This window comes from Lissotriton helveticus, chromosome 4_1, assembly GCF_964261635.1.
Source record: "Lissotriton helveticus chromosome 4_1, aLisHel1.1, whole genome shotgun sequence".
Lineage (NCBI taxonomy): Eukaryota > Metazoa > Chordata > Amphibia > Caudata > Salamandridae > Lissotriton > Lissotriton helveticus.
In genome coordinates, this window is record NC_136063.1 from 1,381,559,015 (window position 1) to 1,381,570,361 (window position 11,347).

Below are 11,347 nucleotides of genomic sequence, written 5' to 3' on the forward strand. Positions count from 1 at the left end.
AATTTTATAGATTTGAAATCTATTATACTAAGGATCCTAGAAAGGAACTGAAGATTTAGTGGTACGTTTATTTTGGTTTATACCTCGATGTTTCTGTGTACATTGGGATTCATACTTTGGTACTGCCAACTTGGCATCCTGTTCTGACACACTTGGGAGTTTTAGGCTTGTTCTTGGTATTGGGTACTTCTTTTGCTATACTTTTTCTTGTTTCACTTATTTTTCGGTGACGCTTTCATTTTTCATTATTTTGTAATATGGTTGACTTTTTCTTTTTGGATAGTATCATTGATGTTTTTAGACCTAAACAAAGGTTATTGTATATGTTTACAGCCCTGAAGAAGTCTTATTGTCGTAGACTGACAAGACGAAACACGTGTTGGCTGTGTTTTTGTGAACTACTTTGGCATTTGGACAAAAGAATAAAGAAAAGAAGATTCAAGGAGAACTGACTTACTTTGTGGACTTTGATTGACATTGAGTGCTTGGTGGTATTTTGGATTTGCTTTATCCCTGGCTATTTATGAGAGTCTTGGTAACAGACTCTTGCCCACCTTGAGCACCAACTTGACTTGTACTAAGACTTGCTTATACACGCTGAGCGCTTCTACATAACTGTTACCTTCTTGTTTAGTGATAGAATACAACATGAACAAACTGTACAGGGTAGCGAGGCATGCACATTCAAGTAATAACATATCACGAGATATACTCAAAAGGAAACATAAGCGCGAGTCACGCACAGTGAATGTACACTTGAAAGAAAACACATGCGCGAGTCACAAAGAGTGAACGCGCGAGCGTTTACGCGTGCATGAATACATACACAACACACCTTCCCTCCTTATAAAATGAAACAAAAACAAAACAACAAAAAAAATAAACTAAAAATTAAACTTTTCCTGTCATGTATGCAACAAAATCTGACAACCACTTGGGTTTTCTTGTAGTTCTTTTGGGTAAAGAAACACTATGTTGGACACCAACATCTTGATTGGTAATACTATTGCTTGAACAACAGGGTATTGCAGCTGCATCTTGATTGGTGTAACAACTACTTGAACAACAGGGTATAGCAGCTGTATCATCACAAGCTTCACCCTCACCTAAATCCTCATCCAAATATGATAGATCAGAATGTTCAGAAATAGGTTATTTACAATAAACATTCTTATCAGCTTTGAGAATAGCAATCCTACTGAGATTCCAAACTTTATTGTCTGATAATCTCACAGAATTTTTTAATACCTCTAAAACTTCAAAAGGGCCCATAAACGAACTTTCACCTTTCTTGACCTTCCACGGTTTTTTAACCTTCACCATCATACCAACTTCCACTGTCGGATCCTTTTTTGAACCAAATTTCTCATCAAAGTACTTTTTATTAGTGCAATGGGTGCGAATAAGGTTTTCTTTAACTTTACTCAAATCCACGTTTGAAGAAGTAGAATTGACCAACCACGACGGATTCACCTTAGTTCTGGGAATTCTTCCCCTCATGATTTCAAAAGGAGAATACCCTGTCATGGAATTCATGTTTGTTCTGTACATCCAGACTTTCCTAAATATCTCAACTTCCCAATTCTTGTCATCATTACCAGTAGACCGTATGGCACTCTTAAAGTCCACATTTGTAAAGCGCACAATCACCCGTAAGGGTCTCTAGGCGCTGGGGGCCGTCGGGAAGATTAAGCGAGCTATTGCCCAGAGTCACATGGTGCTGGGCTAACCTGCCGCCAGAGCCGGGGATCGAACCGTGGTCCCCAGACTCCAGCGTCAGTCGCCCTGGCCGCGGTGCCACACCTCTCCCACTCTTAAGAACCCTATTAAATCTCTCTATTACTCCATTCCCACTAGGGTTATATAAAGAAGTAGTGGAATGGGTAATGCCAAGTCTTGAAAAATAACCATTGGCTTTCTTCGAATTGAATTGTACACCATTGTCAGAAATAATTCTTACTGGTAGTCCCTCTTCAATAAAAACTTTATCTAGAAAACATAGCACAGAATCAGTATCTATTTTTTGAACAATTTTGATAATAGGCCATTTAGAGAAAATGTCAATGGCTGCAATGACATACTTAGATTCACAACCAATGGGACCCATAATGTCTATCGCGATAGTTTCCCATGGATTGTTAGGAATGGTATGCGCACCCATATTTGGTTTAAGGGTAACTAAAGACTTATCAGAATTTGCACACACAACACAATTCCTAACTAATCGTTCAATAAACATATCCATCCCTGGCCACCAAAATAAATGCTTAACTTGTTGTTTGGTTCTAACCATGCCACTATGACCTTCATGGCTTTGTAAAACTATAACTTTCCTCACACCCACTGGTGGAATAATACGTTCACCTCTTTTAATGATGTTCTCACAACATGAAAGCTCTGATCTCACTTCCCAGAAACTTTTCAACTCTGAATCTAAACACTTTTTATCAGGCCAAGCACTAGTGATGTAATTAGCTACATTCTTTAAAATCTCATCGTCCTCAAATTTCTCCCTCCACAGAGTCTGATCAATAGAAATAGGACCCTCATCATGAATCATGGCAATCTGGAAATCATCCCATTCATTGTGCAAATCCTCCTGAATGGGTAAAGGCATCCTAGACAAGAAATCAGCAGAAACATTTTCCCTACCAGGTACATATTGTATATTATAAATAAAGTCTTGCAAACGCATGGACATGCGTGCAATACGGGCTGAGGCTCTCAACATGCCTTCTGTAGTAAGAAGCCGTACTAGAGGATTGTGATCACTCCTCAGTATACATTCCTTACCCCAGATAAACACCCTGAAATGTTCCAAAGCCCAAATGCATGCTAAAGTCTCCCTTTCTATTGTGGAATACTTTTCTTCAGCAGGCGTAAGTGCCCTGGAAGCATGTGCAATAATGACTTCTTTTCCTTCATTCGTTTTTTGAGTAAACACAGCACCCAAGCCCTTTGAGCTAGCATCAGTAGTGATGATGTTATGCAAAGAAGGATCAAAACAAGAAAGCGCACTTGCAGAGCAAATAGCACTCTTTACATCACAAAACTCCTTCTCACATTCATTCGTCCACTCAAAAACAACTCTATTCTTAATTAACTGTCTGATATTATACGTTCTACATGAAAAATCAGGCACATGCCTGGCGTAGAATTCGACTAAACCTAAAAAGGATCTTACATCATCTTTAGATTGAGGATGAGGAGCAGACTCAATGGCTTCTAAAAGCGAAGGTTTTGGTTTGATTCCACCTTCACAGAGTTCATGGCCTAAGTAATTTACAGAATGAACACCAAATTTACATTTCTCATACTTGATGGTAAGGCCATGTACGTTGAGTGCACTTAAAACTTCTTCTAGAGCAGCAATGTGCTTGTCTTTATAGTCATTGAATACTAAAATGTCATCTTGAAAACAGATGGCATTTTTACAATCCTTTAAAATGTCCTGCATAACTCTCTGAAAGATTGCTGCCGCAGACGCTAAACCAAATGGCATCCTGTTGAATCTGAAGCACCCAAAAGGTGTAATAAATGCAGTCAGGTCTTTACTTTTGTCATTTAACTCTATATGATGGTACGCAGCAGATAAATCGATGGTTGAAAAAAACTTTGACCCCCCCAACAACAGATAACATTTCAGAAATACGGGGAAGGGGAAACTGATCTACGACAATATTATTGTTGAGATGGCGAAGGTCAATGCATAGTCTCACCTTGCCATTGGCCCGTCTAGCAACCACTATAGGCGAAACCCATTCAGACGATTCAACTCTATCTATTATGCCCCCTTCTACCAAAGCGTCTAATTCATTTTTTACCTCATCTCTAACGGCAAAGGGGATATTTCTAGCCTTGTGTACTTTAGGACAAGCATTTTCTTTTAAACGAATTTCATGTTTAAAGTTGGTTAACTTCCCAATGCCTTTTGAAAAAACATTTGGGAACTTATTTAACATCAGAGAAGATATTCCATTCTGTTCATCAATTAACATCACAGGATTGGGACTATTAGGGTTCAGTACGATGTCAAGTTTACCACAGTCAAACCAGCTAAGCACTGAAGGACCCTTCTTTGAGACATATAATTTTGCAATACACTTTCTGTTTTTAAATCTGAAAACTAAGGTTCTGAACCCTAAAATATCTATCCTTCCACCAGAATACCCTTCAGGGTTGATGTCACTTTTCTCTAAGTGACTACTTAGTCTTGGCACAAACATCTTTTTCCAAACAGATTCACACACTATAGAATAAGGTGATCCAGAATCAGCATACATGTTGATCTTTACACCTCCAATAACCATATCACATAATGGCTTTTTCTTAATAGTAGTGTCATTTACATTCAGAATTACGGATTCTTTTATGTTCAGAACAAAAGAACAGTTGTTAGAGTCATTTGTGAAATCTTCATCATCACTGTTGTCACTCAACTTAATACATTTCACTTTTTGGTTAACTTTACTCCTTCGCAAGCAGAGGTAAAGTGTCCCATTAAGCCACAATTTGAACATTTCTGTTTTAAACCTGGACAAGTTTTGTTATTTGCTAAGTGTGATTTGCTGTTGCATCTAAAACACTTTAAGTTACCTTTGAAGTCCTCAGAATTTCCTTTGGAGGGAAATATTTGTTTCTTTTTAGAAAAATCCTTATTTTTTTTATCATACTTGTGATTAATCTTTGAAACAACATCTTTACTAACTGAAGTACCTTTGCCTTTAACTTGTTGTGCACTCCTACAGGAAAGTTCAGCTTTCCTTACAATGGATACTATAAAATCTAAGTTTTCATCCCCATTTATCCACAGCCTTTCTTGTATAGTGTCATTACTGGAGTGCATAACAACCTGATCTCTGATGAGATCTTCCTGTAAATTACCAAATTTACAATCTAACGCCAGCGTTTTTAGAGAAGAAACAAAATTATCAACAGATTCCTCACTTAACTGCTTCCTTTGAAAAAATGTATACCTAGAAATTCCTATGCATACTTTGGGAGAGCAGTATTTATCAAAATCATATATAGCCTTATCAAAGACATTTATATCACCACTTGCTTGTGATGTAGGTAGTTGATTGAAGGCTTTTAACCCCTCAGGTCCCAAACAGTGCAAGAAAATACCTTTTTTTTCAGGTGCTTTCATTTTCCCATTGGCATCTAATGTTTCAATATAATTTACGAAATAAGCCTTCCACTCAATCCAAGGCATACAAGGAGAGCTACCAGCTGACCAATAACTTTGTGGTGGAGAAAGAGTGTAACCCTGAGCACACATAATGGTGGAAATAGAAAGTTAAATTACACTCAATATCAAAAACTTGTCTCTCTTGTAAATAAACAAATAAATAAATGGTTGTTAAAAATGAATTCCAATGAGAAGAGTAAAGTACTTGGTTGTTGAAGAAACAGTCAGACGATTCCAGAGGAATACGAACGCTTTTCTGTTTTAATCACAGCCGCTTTTCTGCTTTTCAATTTCTACTCCGTTGTTAATAAGCCAAATATCACCGTTTTTAACTGTATCTGGATACAGTCGGGAAAAAGAAATGAAGTCACCTCTTTTATTTTCATTAATCAGCTAACGGAGAGTAGCGTCTCAAAGGAAGTACAGTAATCGCTTCCGCCCAAAATCATCTAAGCGTAGCATAGATGAGAATATTCACCAGCGCGAAGGAAAACTGTTGCAGAGACGCACTTCAACACGCAGAAAAGACAAGCAAATGGATTCCAAACCTCGGATCGTTGGTTTTCGTTTCCGTTGCAGGTACTGGAGATCCTAAAAAAAATTATTCAATGATATGTTCCGATGTTCTTAGAAAGAAGTAAAAAAATGTAGGATTAACCAGGAAATGCTTCTTAAAAAGATCCCAAAATGCTCCGTCCCTCGTTGCCAAATTGTAGAGTAAATATCCACAGAAATCTTGATAATAAAAGCAAGTTTATTGGTAGATTAAGAAGCACTCCCTGCATACATCTTAAGGCTCCAAGTAGTCAGCGGTAACTGACTTGACAGTAGCAGTTAAGACATAGAATACAACATGAACAAACTGTACAGGGTAGCGAGGCATGCACATTCAAGTAATAACATATCACGAGATATACTCAAAAGGAAACATAAGCGCGAGTCACGCAGAGTGACTGTACACTTGAAAGAAAACACATGCGCGAGTCACAAAGAGTGAACGCGCGAGCGTTTACGCGTGCATGAATACATACACAACAACCATCCAAGCGACTGATGCAAGAAAAGAAAGATCCTTGTCCATTCAACCTCCTTTATCTCGACTAGCCATGAACATAATAGGTGAACCAGAAATATCCAATGTCACTACACAAATGATTAAATAATACCTACAGGTAACATTAGTAGAAAACAAACTCAGCTCAATTTGGACTGGGCCCTATGCAGTGACATTGAACACCTACACATCAAGCAAGGGGCATTTTAATGGGCCTTTAGTGTCTCTCCCTTCATAGGTATTGGTGCAAACTCATTCATCTTCAACATATATGAGAATAATTAGAAACAGCACTGTTCATGCCAAAGTACCAGCCATGGGGCTTGTACTTATAAATGAAGGGCATATAGTCCACACTTACTGATTTTCCAGACGCCGCCCTTTAGCATGACTGAAATCCACATTCCTATATATTGATCACCTAAACAAACTTCCCGCTGTGATTGTAATTAAATTATCTCCAGAAAAAAAGAACTGCACTGGCCCCTTCCCTTCCAAAATGCAGTTTAAGACGCAATGCAAAGTAATGGTTTCTTTTTCCAAGTCCCTCGGATGAAGCATAAGTGAAACAAAAAATACATGTCCCTAAAGTAAAAACTGTCAATCAGGAGCTGTATTGATCTATTGATTTTCGGACATTATAAACATCTTGTTTAGCACAATCCACAGTCCTAATTAAAGCATCTTTGAGGTGTTAAATAACCTGTAACACGTTCAATAGTATACTAGTTTAGCAGACATGTATCCCCTATTGACAAAGACTCTGGGGAGCAGGAGTCTCTGTGGTTGCAGATACCTTCCTTTAAAATCGACCTTTGTGACCTGATAATAAAAAACACCCCAGGTTGCTTATGTACAGAAAAATAACTAGAGACCACTGGGGTTTATGTACGAGGCCCTTGCGCCACTTAAGCGTCACAAAAGTGGTGCAGGGGGTTGTACATCTGTCCCCACTACCTCCAATGATGAATTGCCTTATTGCTGAAAATGCAAATACATTGGTGGAACCCTGCCGAGGACGACATTCTGATTCTATATTTTGTGTTTATGACGCTCAGACTCTTGCATTGTTGTCCGTTGTCTATGTCTATGTGCGTATCTAGGAGACTGGATTGTCTGCCAGCAGGGACAGTGTTCAGAAGTGCCGAGAGCTGAGAGCTGGGCGCTGGGCAGCGGCGAGGCAGGCTGAAGAGTGGCAGGCTTCACCTGCTGTGCTCAGATCCCCTTATCTTGCTGCTGCCTCCTTATTCCTGCCCTCACCTTGATCACCCGAGAGGGGCCGAGGCCACAGCATGAAGGTGACCGTCGATTTCGAGGAGTGCTTGAAGGACTCTCCCCGTTTCAGAGCCGCTTTGAAGGAGGTTGAAGGTGATGTGACGGGACTGGAAGTGAAACTTGATAAGCTTGTTCAGTTATGTAGTGGCATGATTGATGCAGGCACGGCCTTTTGTGCTGCCAACAAGCAATTTATGAATGGCATTCAGGACCTGGCACAGTATTCAAGCCAGGATGTGGTGATTGAGTCTAACTTGACGAAGTTTTCAGACTGCCTCCAAGAAATGATCAATTATCACACAATCCTGTTTGAAGAAGCTCATAGATCCATTAAAACACAGCTCCAGATATTTATTAAGGACGATCTTCGAAAATTCAAAGATGCAAAGAAGCAGTTTGATAAGGTCAGTAAAGAAAAAGAAAACGCACTAGTTAAAAATGCCAAAGTTCAAAGAACAAAACTGCACGAGGTGGAGGAGGCAACAAACCTCTTAATCGCAAAAAGAAAATGCTTCCGGCACATAGCTTTGGACAACGTCCTTCAAATCAATGTTCTACAGTCAGAGCGGAGGACTGAAATTTTAAAATCGATGTTATCCTTCATGAAGGCACATCTAGGCTTCTTCCACCAGGGCTACGATCTCTTCAGTGAACTTGAACCGCACATGAAAGAGCTTGATTCACAGTTGGATCGGCTTGCTGTGGATGCAGCAAAGCAGAAGAGGGACATGGAACAAAAACACTCCACTATTCAGCAAAATGATTTCATCAACGATGATCTCGGACTTGAATACAATGTTGATACTGCTAATGGCATTGTAATGGAAGGATATCTCTTTAAAAGGTCCACTAATGCCTTTAAAACTTGGAACAGGCGCTGGTTCTCAATACGAAACAACCAACTGGTATATCAGAAAAAAATGAAGGATAACCCCACAGTGGTTGTCGAAGATTTACGGCTCTGCACAGTTAAACACTTTGAAGACATAGAAAGACGTTTCTGCTTTGAAGTAGTCACACCAACAAAGAGCCGCATGCTACAGGCTGACTCAGAAAAGCTGCGACAGGCATGGATTAAAGCTGTCCAAACCGGCATTGCTACAGCATATAGAGAAAAGAGTGATGAGACAGAGAAGCTGGATAAGAAATCTCCACCTTCCACAGGAAGTCTGGACTCTGGCAGCAAGGTGGAAGAAAAATTAGTTAAAGGTGAAAGCGCCTTAGAGCGGATTCAGTGGATCGCTGGAAACTCTGTCTGCTGCGATTGTGGTCTGGCGGATCCACAATGGGCCAGCATCAACCTTGGAATCATCCTGTGCATTGAGTGCTCTGAGATACACAGGAGTCTTGGGGTGCACATTTCAAAAGTAAGGTCGTTAACGTTAGATACATGGGAGCCTGAATTACTAAAGCTGATGTGTGAACTGGGAAATCAAGTTATTAATCGAATATATGAAGCTAAATTGAAAACCCTTGGAGTAAAGAAGCCAGACAATGAAAGTCCAAGAGTGGAAAAGGAGGCTTATATCAGAGCAAAGTACATGGAAAAGAGGTTTGTGAACCAGGACTGCGTTGCTTCACACCCTCCTGATGGACAGAAAAGGCCTTATTCCCAGTGCAAGAACGAAGACCTCAGTAGTTCTGAGAAGTCCCTGGCATCACAGGATCACTTTTCAACATCTTCCAGAAGTTCAGTGAAAAGCAATGACAGTGTAATCCACTTCAGTTCAGAAGGCATTCGAGAACTTCTTGCCTCTATTGTATCCTCAAAGAAGTTGCATGAACCAGTCCTAGAAGTTGAGAAGCGAGATTCTTCAGTATTTCTGGATTCGAAAAAGTTTCATCCAGGGCTGCACCTTTATCGAGCTGCGTATGAGAAAGGCCTTCCTGATATGGCAGAAGCATTGGCACATGGTGCAGATGTTAACTGGGTGAATGAAGAGGAAAACAACGCAACACCCCTCATTCAGGCTGTGCTTGGGGGTTCTTTGGTCACCTGTGAGTTCCTGCTGCAGAATGGTGCCAATGTTAATCACATGGATCTGCATGGCAGAGGACCCCTGCATCATGCTACTGTTTTAGGGCACACTGGGCAAGTCTGCTTATTTCTGAAACGTGGGGCAAACCAGCACACCAAAGATGAAGAAGGAAAATGCCCCTTGACTATTGCACTTGAAGCTGCAAATCCTGATATTGTAACACTGTTACAGATGCAGGAATCTGAAGGACTATATGGACAGCCAGGTGACGAGACCTACCAGGACATATTCCGTGATTTTTCACACATGGCATCCAATGATCCTGAAAAATTAAACCGTTGACAACCATCCCGTACACCAAAGTTTTGAAAGATGTGGAGGAGAAAAGTGCACCCTTGTCCTCACCCACACCTGGTGCTTCCGGAGTAAAGTGCCTGGTCCCTGGCTCTTTACCTGACGGGAACATTAGTTTAAGTACCGAACAGTCTGGGACCTCCTACAGCATTTGATTGACACAATGAATATAGGGTCCTTTATATGCGGAAAGACACCACAGTGCACCAGAAATATGGATACCTCAGCAGCCAGTCTAGCAAAGTACTCCTTGGTTTAAATGTATCAAGTTACCACATGGTCTGACTGTCCATGTATTTCACCTTGTGGTACCTCGGCGGAAGGATACACAGATTTGAAGGCTTCTCATTGTAAATCCTAAGTGAAGCAGATGCCATGCTATGTAGTATATGTCAATTCTGGCGTCTGTTTTCCATGTAAAACACACAACAGTACATGTTCTAAAATTGTTTATACTGTTATTCTAGACTGCAGCTTTTGAATATCTAATTGTAGTTTTCATGTCCTAGTCAACAATGACTAGCTTGCCATTTCAATTTCTTAGCTTCAATAATAGAGGTATCAGTTTTAAAAGATACATTTGGCACATGGTTAAATGGGCACCATGTAGCATTCTCGTTTAGGAATTTATTTACCCATTTTTTAAATTCTTTAATATTGTGAACGGTATGCAAAGTACGAGGTTTTCAGAATCCTTGCTAGCACCTTACTTGGATATAATGAATGTAATTCTTGGAACCAAATCAAGAAATTGCTAGGTGCATGTGTATCCAAATAGTGCAAATTCAATTGAGTCACTTATCAGGTGCATATAAGTTCTAGTTCATCCGTACAGTGCTCCCACAGTGGGATTATTGTAACGTAATCGATTTTTCCAAAAACATTGCACTCCATGCACCTTCTCTTGAAGCATCTCCAGTAGCAACAGCCTTTCTTCGTACCCATGTCATTTTGTTCGCCCATTAAATGCAAGTCAAGTCTTACACAAAAAAATGTAAATAAATTAGAACAGAATTTTACCATTTTCAAAAAGGTATAGCAATGTTCTTCCAACTTGAAGGGAAATGTTATGCAAACAAATGTATGTACATAGTTTACTTCTTGAAGAGACCGAAATCAATAAAAACTTTTTGTTTTGAAACAGTAATTTCCAAAAATAATATTAATTTATTAAGTTCAAACTGGTAATTATGAGCATTTAAGTGGTATACGATTTGCAAAGAGTGGCGAGTTTCGTGTTGATTTCTACACTTTTAAAGCACTTAGGCGTAGTTAATTCGCTGCATGAATTTGGGGGCGGTCAATATGCCCCTCATTTACAAGAAAATGATGCAGCGTTGCGCCGCAAGCTGTTTTTGCTGCGCAGAGCTGCACAATTTTCAAAGCATATGGATGCATTGTGTTGACAACAATGCAATGCATGCGTGTGCTTTCCCCTACGCTGGCACACAATTGGCAGCCACGCCCCAGCGCAGGCACCCTTGAGTCATTTTT

General features: G+C 39.9%; 1 pseudogene; it reads left to right on the forward strand.

The window, feature by feature from the left end:
• The first annotated feature begins 7,537 nt into the window (after positions 1-7,537).
• Positions 7,538-9,841, forward strand: LOC144827522 (arf-GAP with coiled-coil, ANK repeat and PH domain-containing protein 2 pseudogene; annotated as a pseudogene).
• Positions 9,842-11,347: the final 1,506 nt, after the last annotated feature.